The sequence below is a fragment of the Cupressus sempervirens genome, chromosome 3 (assembly GCF_028749045.1).
Source record: "Cupressus sempervirens isolate cs-2001-9-10 chromosome 3, ASM2874904v1, whole genome shotgun sequence".
NCBI classification, from domain to species: Eukaryota; Viridiplantae; Streptophyta; class Pinopsida; order Cupressales; family Cupressaceae; genus Cupressus; species Cupressus sempervirens.
Genome location: NC_143120.1, coordinates 1,026,680,811 through 1,026,697,115, shown reverse-complemented (window position 1 = coordinate 1,026,697,115; position 16,305 = coordinate 1,026,680,811).

The window sequence follows — 16,305 nt, the reverse complement described above, 5'->3', positions numbered from 1 at the left end:
GGGAGACTGTCATTTGAAAGAAAGTAGCCGATGTGTCATGCCAGGTGAGCAGAAAAGACAAAATTGGTGTAGCCAAGTAAAATAGAGCTTTGAAAAGTACATCGGAATCAAATTTCACAGTTGATATACCCTAATGACAACTTGCATGAATGGTTTTAAAGCTCGTGCATGCTAAATTTATTGAAAAAGTTGGTAGATGTATGATTAAAACATCAATGATTTGATTGAATGCTAGTTTATTTTCCACTATGAAGAAGCTTTTTTTCTATTCCATTCTAAAATTTGAAAGTTATAGAGCTTTGTGTGTTCTGTGCTACTACGAAAGAATTCAAAATATCATTTGAAGAGAACATGGCTAAGGAAGTTAAGGAAATCCCAGAAGAGGAGGTTGATGTTGATGATCAAGGTGATGATGTCATGAAAGTCACAGTGGAAGGGAAAAGGAAAAAGGATGCTGTAAAGATTGAGAAAAAATCAAGGGTCAGAAAACCAAACAAGCATGCAGAAGACTGGTTGAAACTCCTTCCAGGGTCGTCAAATGCTATTTCTACAAATGACCATATTTTTAGAGACTTATATGTTTTTGTTTGAGATGTTGAATGCCCTAGAGTGATTGGTTATGATCTTTTCATGTACTTTTATCAGAATAGAACATAAAATGTGCTAGTGTGCAACCTGTTGAATAGAAACATGGAAAAATTGATATTTCCAGAAGTACTCATTGATGTTGATTTTTTGAAGGCCCTAATAAATTCCTACAATCCAATAACTAGGACTTTCCATAGGAATAATGGGAGTGTATTATGCACATTAGATAGAACTTCTTTTGTTGAGGCCTTTGGATTAATGGGACAAATGGATGTACCTATCGACATTGCTAATTTGCAGGGAAAGTTTGACAGGAATAAAAGCTATTTTTGTGAACAATGTTAAGCTACCACATATCCCTTACAGGGTAAAAAAGGCAGGGTTACTTCCAAAAAGGATTGGGGATTTTCTACCTTTGAGTAGGTTTAAGAATTATTTCAAAAACATAGTGTATGGGTTGCACAACGTGTTGGGAAGTGATGGTGCAGAGGATTGTGTGTATGGTTCTCTTTTTCTGATGGCATGTGATATATAGGACCCTTTCCACCATAAGGAGTATGATTATGTGGCCTTCATCATTGATAGTATGCACATGCAGATTTGTGATGCTAAGAAGGGAGAGATGAAAGACTTCAAGTTCCACCATTATTCACTACTAATGCACCTTATCTTATATAGCAACATTGGATAGATCAGCGAGGACTTCATTGATCAAACTACTCATGAATTTGGTGAGTTACCTATTCAACTTTGGACTTGTATTTGGCATAAGAATTTTATTTATTCAAATTCCCTTGTGTTCTTCAATTTATTCAATTATGCTATCATGAGGCAATTAGATCATACTTTCTTTAGGGCACCAAATGTTTTGAAGACTTTTCTTAGGCCCTCATTCTTAGATGAAAATACCAAATTAGATCATAATTAGGGGAATATTTTTTTTTTTAGGGAGTGCACTTTAATCAGAGTGTTTGGATGCCCGCAGCCTCGTCATCTTCTACCTAAATATTTACCCCCTAGATTGGCCATTATTGAATTCTTCTGGCAATTTTTATTGATGAATAAAGAAATGATCCCTCCCTCTCTGCACAAGGCTACTTTTGTTTGTAGAACCTTTAAAGTAGGAGATTTAGAAATAGGCAAGAATGCATTTGAGGAATTGAGTGAGTATTTAGGCTAGTTCAAATTTTCTACTCGGCCCTATAGGATGTATGACCCTGACAATTACATTACCAATGAGGTCAAGGCCATTAGGGGATACATTCTACCTCCAAGCAAGCCAATCCCTATAGAGGACTTAATTGCTAACATAGTAGCACCAAGGGAGGCTAATGAGTTATTGAGGAAATATGCGAAGACAAGGAAAGTGGAGGAGGCTTTAAAGAGGACCAACCCTAATTTTAAGGGTTTCTATATAGAGATTCCATATCCTAATAACTTGAGAAGAATGGTGGATAATTTTGAAGACATTATTTCACAAATGTCGCATGAGCTAGAAGGAGAGGAAGCCACTATAAATAGAGAATCCCCTAAGCCAAATACATAATTGGAGATTGAGTTAGAAGAGGAGCAACCATCAGCTTCAACTTGGGTGCCACAAGGAAATAAGAGACAAAAGATAATGCACATCCCTGAAAAGGTGGTAAGTAGAGCCCTACAAGTAATGTTAGGGAATAGTGAGTATTTTTCTGATATTAGGAAAATTTATTTACACCAAAGGGCTACAAAAGTAGGGAAGGCCTCTACTAATCTTCAAGTTGGAGCATCAAGATTGGATGATAGGCTTATTCAATGTGAAAAGTTCATGGAAGATGATGATTTCATTAAATCATCATAGTTTAAGAGTTTTCTTTATAAAATCAAACAAAATGAGGTCACATTGAGTCTCATGCCAGGAGAGGATCCAGAGAAGAATAAGGAATTAGTTGAAAAACTATTGGCTTATGATCTTGAGAGTGAAACAATGACTGCTGTATAAGCCATGGAGTTGGTACATAAGAACGGTATGATTCTAATACCACATTGGAATATTGAGAAGGCCTTTGTTTTGGATCAAATGAGAAGATAAGACAAGGCCATCAATTATGAAGCCACTAGCAGTGAAGGTTTTAAAACAGGGTTAGGTTTTAAAGTAGATACAAAAACCCTAGCAGTATGGAGTGTAGCCCCTAACACTAAGAAGCCCAAAATGATGGATATAAAGGAGACTGTGCAAGGCAATATGATTGTGTGGACATTGGAGAGCACTATTGGGAAAGAGATTTCTAGTTTGGTTAAACACTTTGCCCTCATGAATGAGGAAAATGTTGATAAAATTGAGGATAAGCTAGCTGCAATGTGCAATGAGTGCCTTGACATTACAAGAATTAATGAAGAAGAGCGCAAAATGAGCCATGTACAGAAAGTAGAGAATAGAAGAGTTGGAGGAGAAAATTAAAATTCTAGAAACAAAAATAATATCCCTCAAGGAAAAACTCAAGATAGTAGTAGAGGCAAAACATGCACCAAGGCAAGAGGAAGAAAGAAGGCACAACGTAGAAGTGGAGGCCTAAACAGAAGAAATACCTATAGGGGTAGCAGTGCCAATACCTATGGTCAGAATGGAATCAAGAGTTTCTCAATCTCATAGTGCCACCAAGGAAAATGCTTTGATAAATGTATTAAATCATAGAATAAGCATTCTGAAAAGAATATCTCAAGATGCTTATAATGTATTCATTACTATACAATCTTCAGAATAGGTATGCAAGGATGTAATTGGATGGCTTGAGCCTATTTTTCATCAATGGGGGCCATATATGCAATTCTTTGACAAGTTGATACCCTTGTTAGCCAAGAAGCCAGATCTCCCAGATAAAGTTATTACTATGAAGGAAGGTATGGATAAAGTGAAAGACTTATTACAAATCTTCATAGGGAAGCTGGCAATAATTCAAAGAAAAATGAAAGTGCAGACAAATGGTTTCTATTCTTTAATTCTTTCTATTATTAATTCTAATGAAAAAATAAAGGATTTTGATGAGTGGTCTAGTTATTTTGATCACATTATATATTTTCCATAAGTGGTATCCATTTTCGAAGATGGTATTGACGAATGTCTTTTCAATGAACTAATTGATACCCTATTCAAGGTTGAAACTGAAATGAATAGGTTTACCATAGAAGGAAGGGTGATTACTGATGCCAGCTGGCATAAAACTATTGATGAACTAACAATAGTCAAGGAATGTGAATGGCCCACAAGAAGAAAAGTGTTTTTTTGGGAAGCAATCATAGAAATCAAAGCTTTACCAACATGGAGTAGTTAGAGAAAAAGACAAAGTTAAATATTTCATGGTATAGCTATCATCTGCGATTTGATTTTATTTTTTCTTTTTGAGTTAAGGTGTCTGGATATTTTTGTAAAGGGGTAGTATATTCATTGTTGTAAAAGGACACCTATCAATCACATTTTCCCTTTGCTTGTTGCAACTCATGTCTGTATAAGTGAGTCTTCAAGGCAATGTGATGGTCTGAATTTGGTATAATTTTTAGTCTTTTGAGGGAATACATTTGGTCCAATAGTATGTAGTTGTTTTAAGTTTATTTTCTAGTTGTACTTTCTGATGATATATTGAAATGATAGAATCAGTAAACTATTATGGACTTTCCATTCTATTGTTCATTGTATTAGTCATAGAAAAGGACAATACAAATGGGTTTTTTACACTATATCAGTGTCATCAATTTTTGTCTCCATTTTATGTGTTTATCTTCTTTGATGTCATTTAAATAAGGTTTAAATTGACTGAATGCAATTTGGATAGGTTGTATATTGATTTCTTTGTTGCTTTTAATTCAAGGAGTTATAGAAATGTTTCAGTAAATGAGTAGGGTTTATGAATCTATGAAAAGGATACTTCATAAGAATGGGAATGAGGGATTACAATTGATTAATTCATTTACAAGTTATTTGAATTAGATCTCCCACCAATAGTCATTTTTATGCCCAATGGATAAGGCATTGGTCTGATAAGTTAGAGGTGAACAAGGATGAATTCTGTTGCTGCATATCAAACCAATTATAAAATCAAAATCAACTTTCATTCAATTGTGTTTAAAGTTGTAAATGCTGGTCAATACTCATTTATATCCATTCTCTGAGTCTTAGGTAGCTAGTATTTCCAAAAATATTTGTAAATTCATGGAGAAAGATGACTAGATCTACTGATAAGGGATGCATACAAGTTTGAGAACATTAAAAGAAGTGAAGTAAACTACTCATGTGTTAGTGCATGATAGATGAGAATCAGAATGAAACTAAAAAAATCTCTACATAGCAGTTTGTATTAGAATCATCCCTAGGTATACCAACCTTGGTTTAGCAGAACCAAAAGAGTAGGAAACCATCCTTTGGTTTTGTTGAAGTTGGGTCCAAATGGTTCATTTATGTAATTGGTAATAGGAATTGGCTGATCCTTAGGTTATATAAGTGTTATCATTCTAGTATTGAACATTTTATTGTTTAGTAGTTTTCAGACACTAACACAAGGTCAAAGAAGAAACATAAATCTAATGTTGGCAAGGTGGAAGAATGGTAAAATATTATTGGTGTATGTGGTAAATCTTGAAGATTGACTCTAGTTAATCAATGAGATGGCTGACTTGGTATGGTAATAGCAAGGAAGAAACAACACTTAAATGGAAATTTTGATCTTATTGATCATCCACAACAACTTCTAGCATTCCCCATGACTAGTAAATATGAAGGGATTTTGGCAATATGACCAATAAATTAGATAAGGTAAGTTATATGGTTGTTATTTATGGCAACATATTTGTTTTTCAAATTAGTTATGATTATTCATGAAGGAAAATTGTCTAAGTATTAGATAGTGTTACAAAAATATGACAACATCTGATAATAGTAGAATATTCCCTTGGAAAATTCTCTTGTGCAATTAGCTAGAGATGCATGGCATCATACTGATGATGTTTACTAGTGCGCATGTCCATATGATCAACCAAGTTCAAATTATGAAGGAAATAGTGATGTAGTGATGACATAGTGCCAAACAAAGCATGTTAGTAGAATATGTTAAATGACTTGAATAATTGTTTTAATTATTAATTCTTGATGAGTTGACTCTAAGAATGATATGTGAGCTGACTAAGGAAGAATTTAACAATATCTTTGGTATAAGTAAAGAGCTTCATTTGCAAAGTTAGAGTGGAATATGAGTGATAAAAAATAGCATGGAAAGTAATGATATATGATACAAGATATGATGCAATTTGATATATGTGTAGTTACCCTTTGTGTGAAGAATTGATAATCAGAAGAATTGCAAAGTATAACAAGTAATTCACTTATGCATAGTTGTTGACACTCAAAAGATTTGTGAACTACAACAAGTGATCCAATTTTGTATGTATTTTTTTTTTATAGTTGTATGTTAGGGTACTGGGCTCTTCTTGCACACACTTGTATATGTTCTACCAACTCCTAATAAGGTTGAAGCAACTCCCAATAGGGTTAAGGCTTCTAACAAGGCCTAGTCTCCTAATAGGGACTCAAGACACTATACATTCTTCATAGACTCCTAACAAGGTCAATATCCTTAACCAAATTCTTTATATAGGGAATCATCTTGTGGGTTCCATCCCCACTGATGTTTTCCCTAGTTCAAAAAATATGGAACACTTGAAGAATAATCTTGAAGAAGCTCTTGAATAGATTGATCTCCTTGCTAATGAAAGAGATGGCCTTAAAGATAGATACAAAGATGCAAAAGATTACATTGGTGAATTAAAGGACAAGATATATGATCTCAAGAAAAAAGGACCTTGTGAGCAAACTAGTGATGATGATATTAAAGATCTAAAGAAAGAAAATGAGATCCTAAAACATGAGTTAAAGATAGTTGAACTCAATTTAAATCTTAAGAAAAAATGGAGGAAAGAATGACTTTGACATAAAAGATGGAAATGCAGATCTAAGATCTCAGTTAAGCAAGGTAACATATGAATTGGAATCTATCAAGTTAGAACATGTAGAATTAGAAAAATACAACACTATTGTGAAAGGTGAGTTGGTGCAAACCAAACATCAACTTGAGAAATTATATACCAATAGTGAAAAGATTGGAGAACAAATATCTATATAGAGACCCAGTTATGAGAAGACTAGACTTGGATTCTTCCTCGAACAATCCACCAAGAAAGCTATTGAGAGAAAAGACCCTGATACCCCTAAAACCAAGAAGGATCTAAGAAAAATAGATGATACATCTAAAGACAAAGAGAATGCTACTCACTCTGAGAAATATAAAGAATATGATCAAGATACGGATAATAGAAGAAAGAAATCTCATGCCTAGTATGATGAACTTGAACATTCTGAAGACAATTGCAAAGGTAAGTCTTTTAAACACATTTCAAAGTTTTATTATCATAATTGTCATGATTATGGACATTATGCAGTAGATTGTAAGAAACATAAAATTGATACTAATAATACAAATAGTAGAATTTCTAAGAACACTAATCGTGCAGGCAATAGAAGAAGATCTCATAGTAATGAGAGTGAAGAAAGAAGATAAATTGTATATTATAGATGCAACAATCTTGGACACATTACAAGGAATTGTAGAGCACCTAAGGACCAATAGAATGAAAAAAAAAAAAAGTGTACCTATATGTTAGTTGTGTAATAACTTTGGACACACAACAAAGTTTTTTAGAATGGATAGGAGAAACTTAAATAGGAATCAGAATTATAGAAGGAACAATAGAAGAAATTATCACAGTCTAAAGGAAGAAATAAACGAGCTAATAGAGGAATTTAAGGAAATATTTATAAAAGCAAGAGAAGATGGAAAATCTCACACACTTCAGGAAGGGGCTCATCCTAATGTATCTGACAAGATAGTAAAATCACTTATTGTTTGTGACTCGTCCTACCAAAATTAAGCATTCTTAGTGAAATAGAGTGTTAGCTATTGATAATTGATGTTATAAAGAATATCATAGGTTTCCCAATTAACAATATGTACTAGACATTGAAAAAAGTCTATAGCTAAGTGTGCATTTCTTAATATGATCAGGATAAGGATATATAAGAAAAATTAACTCTCTGTTATATAGAGACAATATACAAAACTAGTGGTAGATATGCATTTAATGCAAACTATAGATTAAAAAATATTTAAAGGACATGATTTCATTTACAAACATCATTTTTTTGTACAAAATCTTCAATGTGAGATCAGAGCAAGATTTGAAGTGTTAAAGAGGTCTGCAGACACGTAAACTTGCCAAAAACCTAATACATGAAGTTAAGGTATTTTATAAATTTTTTGAGCATAATTTTTTTAAAATGGAAAGACAATTTTTTTTTAATGTTGGCAATACATGTAGATATAGTTTGAAGAAACACCCATTTGTTTCTTTGCTTGATGACCCTATTGGAGCATTTTTGCAAGTTTTAGAAAACGTTCTTCATGTGAAGGATATAAGAGGTTATATTCGTAACAAAATTGAAAGAATAGGTGATATAGAAATTCATAAGGAATTGAAGAAAATGTGCAAAAATGATTCGTCACTAAAACCAAAATATGGATACGTAGAACAACTTAACCTAGTTAAGCGTATGTTCTATATGGACTTCAACAATAATGAATGGATAAGGATAATTCTAAGAAGAGTACAAGATGATCTTCTATGGATAGGAGATTATATCATATGTATTGATAATGACCTAATTAATAAGGTCATAGGTTTAAACAATGGAGGATGCAATTTAGTAAACATTAAGAATATGCATAAGATAGTTGAGACAAATATCAACAAATGTTATGATGGCAGAAACATGAAGATCAACACCATTTAGGATGATGGAGTAAGACTGATTTGCAAAATTTTTGGATACGAATTAAATCATGGATCTAGGTAGATTTAGTACCTATAGGATTTCTTCATGTAGCTTACCTGGCAATAAAAGGCAAAGATGTTAATCTATGTGACATTATTCAAACATAGTTGTTGGATAATATATCAAGAATCAAGAAGTCTAGGAGCCCAGGCTTTAGGTTTGAATCCCTATTGACTCACATATTCTTCTATGCAACTAAGAAGTTTCCTTGTATCATAAATTGGGATGGAAGTGAGTGCACAATGCAACAATCACTCATGCATACAGAGCCAAACTTGAAATAGTCAAAGATAGTGATATTGATGTTATAATGAAATATTTTGAAGCTAAAATGAAGCAAAGGTATGGGATACTTCTTGTGCTAGTGGAAAATTATAAGGATGAACTGTACTTCATGGTTGAAATAGATTTCACTTGTAGCAAGGTTATAGTTCCTCAAGCTAAGTTTATTGAACCTATGGGTTATGTGATGAGTGAGGAATTAATTGAAGAATATGTGCAGACAATTCTACACTTAGAAGTTGATTCTAAATGTCCTAGATGGGGGAAATTTATTGAAAATATGAGAGAAGTTAAGAGAAGTTAGATAATAAAGGACTCCAAGAAGGTCGAAAAAATGACTGATTCTATTTTGAAAAAATTAGGAATGCCAAGAAAGCAATTTGATGAGGTAAAAGGGATAGCCATGGAAATGAAGGCTAGTGGTAAATCTAAGCTATTGATCCCTACACCCATTGTAGTATCTAGACCTACTCTAGAGGTCATAATTGCCTAGACAAGTGTGCAAGAAACTATTCTGCCATATGCAGCAATTGCACAACAACAACCTCCAAAGAATCTAGCAAAGACTGAGGAAGTGCCAAAACATAGGAAGTCTACAAGGCTTGAAAAGACCAAAACTCCTCCTAACAAGAGAGTCAAGCAGACTACAAGTAGTCCAACAAAGAAGAGAAAAACCTTGTAGATTAGTTCTTCTAAATTTGAAGAAGAAACTAGTGAAAGACTAGTAGAGCTAGATGATTAGGAGGCAAAGACCTTGAATGGATGAAAGGCATTGAAAACCAAGGTAGATAATCATCTCAACATGCAAATTATTAATGACAAAAAAATTGTTCAATTAAAAAAATCCTATGATTTGTACAATAATATGGATAGAAAGTAGCTAGAGAATGTCATAGTTAGGAATATGATTCTTAAAGATAAAAGCTTTGATAGTATAATAGGTCAGATAGAAGAAGATTTGTATAATAGACTTTTAAATACAATAAGTAGAGTTATTGATGAAGATAAGAAAATAAGGATTAATATGGTAAAAGGTTATGCATTTTAAATAATGAGGAAGAGTTAATAGAAATTTTAAAAGGAATAGCACCACTATTAAGGAATAAAAAGAGATCCATTCTCCTCGTGGGAGGAAATTATGAAGAAGTAAATAAAGAAACTCAAAAGGTTATAGCCACATACATGTCTACTATGAGAATGAAGAGTGCATAGCCAGAAAAGGCAAGCCCTATGTCAGAAAGGAGTGTGTAGCCAAAGAAGGCAAGCCCTATAAAGTCTAAGGAGTGTGTACAGATAGAGGAAGTAAGTCCTACTATAGGAAGTCTAACTCATAGTTTTGAGCAACCAGCTGAAACACCAATTTCCAATGATTCACCACATATCACCATTGGTAGTGAATCTATGCAAGTGGATAACACCAATGTGATAGTTGATAGAACTGAGGACCTATTTAAGGATTTTGGTTCTAACATTATTGGCAATATTGTGGATTATAGTAGCTCCTCTAATGAAGAAGAAGATCAGGAGCCAAAGGAGGAAGATGCACCTTCTACAAAGAAAATTGAGTCTAGCATTAAAGTAGCTACTTCAAGTGTGCACTTAGCAATTGTAGTAACAACACCCTCTACACCACCTACTCAAGTAGTAGTGTTCATAGCAATAGTAGTTTAGTTAGATGAAGAAGATGAAGCGTAAAATCTCATATCTTCTTTGAGTAAATTTCTTGAGAAAAAGAAATCAATCAAGTCCATTAAAAAGGCATTGACTTCATTTCTAGATAGAATGGAAAAGAAAGTAAGCCATGCTAACACACTCGCAAATATTCAATAGCACACAAAAATCTTGTGTAAAACTTTTGATGATGAGTTCACAATGCTTAGTAATGTGGCTAGAACGGAGCACAAACAAAGCGTGATAGTAAACTCATTAATACCATGTGTACAAATACAAGGAATGATATAGAAACTTTGAATGTATGCATTAAGGCATTAAGAAAAAATATAGAAGAAGAAAAATAGGCTTATGCTAAGTGCAACTTGGCATACATCCATCTTCAAAGTTTTGATGATAAAATATAAGATAAGGTAACTAAGCTTCAGACACTCACTAAAAACTTTCTAAAATAGAATCAAAAGTTATATACCATTGAGCATATAATGAAAGCACTTCATAATAGTATCAAGGATTTATAAGTAGAAAAGGATAAAGTTCTGAAAATATTTAATCTTTTGTGAGATCACTTATCCCCATAGGTAACATTACTAGAAAATCAGTTGGAGGAATGCTTGTCAGTAATGTCCTCATATGAAAAATTCATGGGTACAGATTTTAATACAGTAGAGTTAGACACATGTACCTTATGTGCACTAATCAATGTATTTGATGCACTGAAAGATAATTGAAAGAAACACCTTGCATAGTTGAGGAAGGATATTAGTGATTTTTTCTCCAAGTTTTGATGCAACTACCAATTCTTGACATTTCTTTTTCTTTTCCTTTTATCAGCACCTTTGTCGTTGATGTCAAAGGGGGAGAAATATTAAAAATTGTAATTGTAAGGGGGAGAAATAAGTAAAAGTGTAATTAATAGTTATATTAAAAAGTATAGTAGTATGTTTTGCTTCAAACAAACTTTTTAATCAGAATTATAAGGGATGTAATCCTCTCAAAAAATGAATACAATGCTTTTTTTTTCTTTTTTTTCACGTGTTATGGTTATTTATTTTAATTGGTATGACAACATGTTTGGGACTTAGCCAATTTTCCCAAAATGTTGCAATCAATGCCAAAGGGGATATTTTTGGCAATATGACCAATCAATTAGATAAGGTAATCTATATGGTTGTCATTTATGGCAACTTATTTGTTTTGTAGATTAGACATGATTATTTGTGAAGGAAAATTATCTAAGTATTAGATAGTGTTACAACAACATGACAAGATTTGATGATAGCAGAATATTCCCTTGGAATATTTTCTTGCACAACTAACCAAAGATGCATGATGTCATACTGATGATGCATACCAATGCGCATGTTCGTACAATCAACCTAGTTCAAGTTATAAATGAAATAGTGAAGTAGTGATGATATAGTGCAGAACAAAGCATGTCAATTGAATGTGTTAAATGACTTGAATAATTGTTTTAATTAGTAATTCTTGATGAGCTAACTCTAAGAATGATATGTGAGCTAACCAAGGAAGAATTTACCAATATGTTTCATATAAGTAAAGAACTTCATTTGCAAAGTTAGAGTAGAATATGAATGATTCAAAATACCATGCGAAGTAATGATATGTAATGCAAGATATGATGCAATTTGATATATGCACAATTACCCTTTGTGTGAAGAATAGACAATTAGAAGAATTGTGAAGTATAACAAGTAATCTAGTTATGGATAGATACTAACATTTAGAAGATTTATGAAGTAAAATAAGTGATCCAGTTTTGTATCTATATCTATTCTCTTGAAGAACTTATTTGTATAGTTGCATGTTAGGGAAGTGGTCTCTTCTTGCATAAATTTGTATATGTTCTACCAACTCCTAACAGGGTTGAAGCAACTCCTAATAGGGTTGAGGCTTCTAGCAATGCTTAGTCTCCCAACAAGTACTCAAGACACTATACATTCTTCATAGACTCCTAATAGGATTAATATCCTTAACCAGATTCTTTATATAGTGAATCATCTTGTAGGTTCCATCCCCACTTTGGTTTTCCCTTGGAAAGGGTTTCCCTAGTTAACAAAAAATGGAGTTATGAGTTCTATTCTTATATGGTTTTTTGTTTTGTTTAGCACTATTGGTTACCATTCTTATGCTTGTGGAAAAATCATTAATAATATTCAGTTGTGGATAAAAGGATTGAAAATATTGATTCACCCCCCCTTAGTATTATCTATTTCTAACAGGGATACTTCATCACCACCTAGTTATTGATTTACCTAGTTAGAACATAAATGGACAACATTTCTATCTTCTCAAGGTTTTGTTTGATAAATAGATATGATTTCCCTACATCTTCATGTGTACCATGATCATATCTCATCTAGATTTGTAATGATTGCTCCTTGCAACATTAAATGTACTGGTTGAGATTTTCCTTAGGGTAGAAGCTATTTGAGTTATGCTTGCACTATAAAAGAAGATTTTGTAATCCTTCTTAGGGTTGATCTTTTCTATGATTCTATAGCATTGTATGTCTATTCTCTTCTACTATAATTTCCTTTGCCTCTGAGTTAATATACTCCTCTTTTCTATGTCTTTCTTCCATTAATATATTGTACAATACCTTCTTGCCTTTGTGTTAATGTATTGTCTCTATTTTTCAATGGTATAATTGTATCTACTTGTCTTTTGAAATTATATAAAGTGAAGTCTATTCCTTATAGAATTCTTTTTCTTTCTAATTTACATATGGTTTTTGGATTAAGCAAGAATTGAATTTGTATGCTTCGAGGTTATATTGATGAACTATGCATTCTTGGGTAGAGATAAGGTTGGACATATTGTTTGGTGTATCAACTCCTCTTATATTAGATTAGGAAGTTTTCTTTTATACATTCCTTCCCCATTTTCTTCTCAAGAAATAGTTAGGTGGATTTTGATAGTAAGGAATCTAGCCTTCTTCGGAAACTCAAATTCAAGTCACAAATTCTAACACTTTAGATATTGTTTCCATGTTACATGAGGCTACCTTTAGGTGAGGTTGCAAGCTTTTGTATCAATAAGAAGTTAAACTATTTGTGTAGGGATTGTGCAATGAGCTATTATTGCCAGAGATCAAACAACAAGTTATCAAAAGGATGATAGCTATTGTTTGAAATAACAAACCTATCAAGCAATAGAAAGAAAAACATAGGTCAATTTCTTGTTGTTTTGTATCATCTTAAAATGGACTCACTTCATTTTGAGACCTTTTAGCCCTCATTAGTGTGGCCTTGATCTTCTTTTCTCCTCTCCTCTTCTATTTCAATCTTATCTTTCACCTATTTCTTTCTAAAATGGTTTTCTAGGTTTCATTTTGATACCCTTTTGATCATATCTCCCATACAGTTATCTATTTTCTAGTTCCACCCACACTACTTGCTATTACTTTATATGGCTTTAATGTCCATTCCTTTGGGACTAGGTCTACTCAAATTGACTTGGTCTAGACTAGGTTGACCTAAGTTGACCTAGTCCATTACTAGGTCAACCCAAGTCTACCTATTCATTAGTGATTATTGGGTTTTGGGCCTACAAGTTTCAGAGTTTACCAATTAATTTAACTACTTCCCCAATTGGCTTGAGTTGTTCTTCTAGGAAAAAATGGTATGAAATGAAGGATAGGGGCTTAATTTTTATATCTCATATTCATAATACATCCAAAAAATAAATTGCTCAATGAATTTTTCTTCAAGTAAACTTCTTCAAGAATTCAAGTCTAGTAATATCTTTCTTGCATCAAGCTTCTTCCTTCAAAGTTCTAGTGGAGTTTGTCTCTAAGGAGAAGATCCATCATCTCAGTCCATTCAATCTCTTCTATTATTTATTAATGACATGACATATACATATCCATACATGAGGTTTCCCTTCTTTTATTTCCCTATGGTTTCTTTGAGTCAAGGCTATTACAATTACATACTTGATCATATATCTTGAATCTTTCGCTTTCTATTATTTAGATCTACTACATGTAAGAATTTACTTCATCATTTATATTTCAATTTATGCTTGATTCCTTAAGCTAGGGCTTTGTTGCTCTGGATTTCAATTGAAATTTATCCTAATGCATCTCTAAGTGAATGTTATAGTTCCCTTTGTGAAAATCAAGGTTTTTTTTTTTTGATTTACTAACCCTAGAAGAACCCTAATTTTTTTTCACTAAGTTTTTTCCTAAAAAGAATTTGGATTACATTCACATAGTGTGCCCTTTTCAAAAAAGGGATACATGGGAAAAATATTGTAAGTACCCCTTTTTTGTTTCTTCTTGTGTGCTTTACAAAAGGCAATATGCATTTTTTAACATTATCCTGAGTCTTTGGAATGACTTTAACCTAAGATTTCATGTTAATATTCCATGGGTTTATATTTTTGTTCAAAAATTTGTTAATTAATGATAACCCTTGATCTCCTTTGAGATCAAGGGTTGTCAATATGTTGCCAATGAAATTTGTGAGGCCTTTACTCTTGGTGACATAGCAATAGCCTATCACCTATCCATGGGACCTAGTCAAGAAGGAGTGATGTTTCAAGAATACAGTCTACACCATCAAATCTTCTGAAAATTAATGGTGGTCACTTTGTCACCAAGGTAATTTGTGTAGTTTTTATCCTTGGCAACATAGAGATAGCCTACCACATAGATATATAGTGGGACCAACCCTTGAGGAAAGTTTCATGAGTTCCATGTCATTAAAAGATTGTTCAAATGTTAGATTTCTAGTTGCCACAAGGGATTTATTTGTACAAAAAGGAGATATTGGTCCACACTGTCAGATCTTCTCATGATCAATGGTGGTAACTTTTTCATGAAGGGAAGTTGCAAGATCTTTACCCTTGGTGACATAGAAACATGAAGATGTATTTCTAGAGGCTTAAATGGGTCTTGTGTAAGTTGTCTAGTAGGAAAAAAATGTTCATGTGGAAGGATTCAATTAGATTACCTACCAACTAGGAAGGTTGAAGTCAACTCATAGAATGTTTTATTCCTTAATCATTGGATTTTTCAAAAATTGATGACCTATTTTCAAATTTGAAGTTTAATACCACAATATTTCTTTGCAATCAATTTATGAGAATTAAAGCTCCTCATATGAAATGAAACAAGGAATATAGTGCAAAAAGTCAAAGAATTTCTCCATGGAAAAGTATTTTTTATTTTCTAGAGCCACAATTTCTTGAAGAGTCTATTTTCTTGCCTGGTTCAATGATCTAATTTAGGATCTTATAAGATTATGACTTAGGATCTAATTTAGGATCAAATATAATTTCTTGATCCATCTAGTAAATGCATGGTTATTTATCTTAAACCATTAAAGTTATAGAGAAGAAGAATTAAGGATTGATATAGAGGAATTCTAACCAATTACATAAAGTTAAATTAATGCTTTTACCAAATCAAATTAACATAATTGGAAATGCAATAAAAATAACACATAACAAGCTAACAGAAAGCAAAATGAGATATAAGAGGCAAACATAGTTTGATCTCAGAGTTTTCCTTGTCATGACTACATCTCTAGGTCCAACTCCAACTAGTGGATTGATCTAATTAACTCCAAAATCAAGTACAATGTGTTACAGGACCAATCCCTTCTAGAACATCAGCATGCCATTGCTCCAATGTTTAAGACTGAAAATACATCCTCCAAATTTTCTCTCACCTCTAGGATTTAACTGCAAAAAAAAACCTCAATTACATTAGCAAAATGCTCTTCACATTTTTCTATCAATTCCTCAAATGGCTATCAACTGACTATCAGCTCTATCAACTCTATCAATTCTCTATGTTTTGAAAACAACCCTATCCCCCCTTT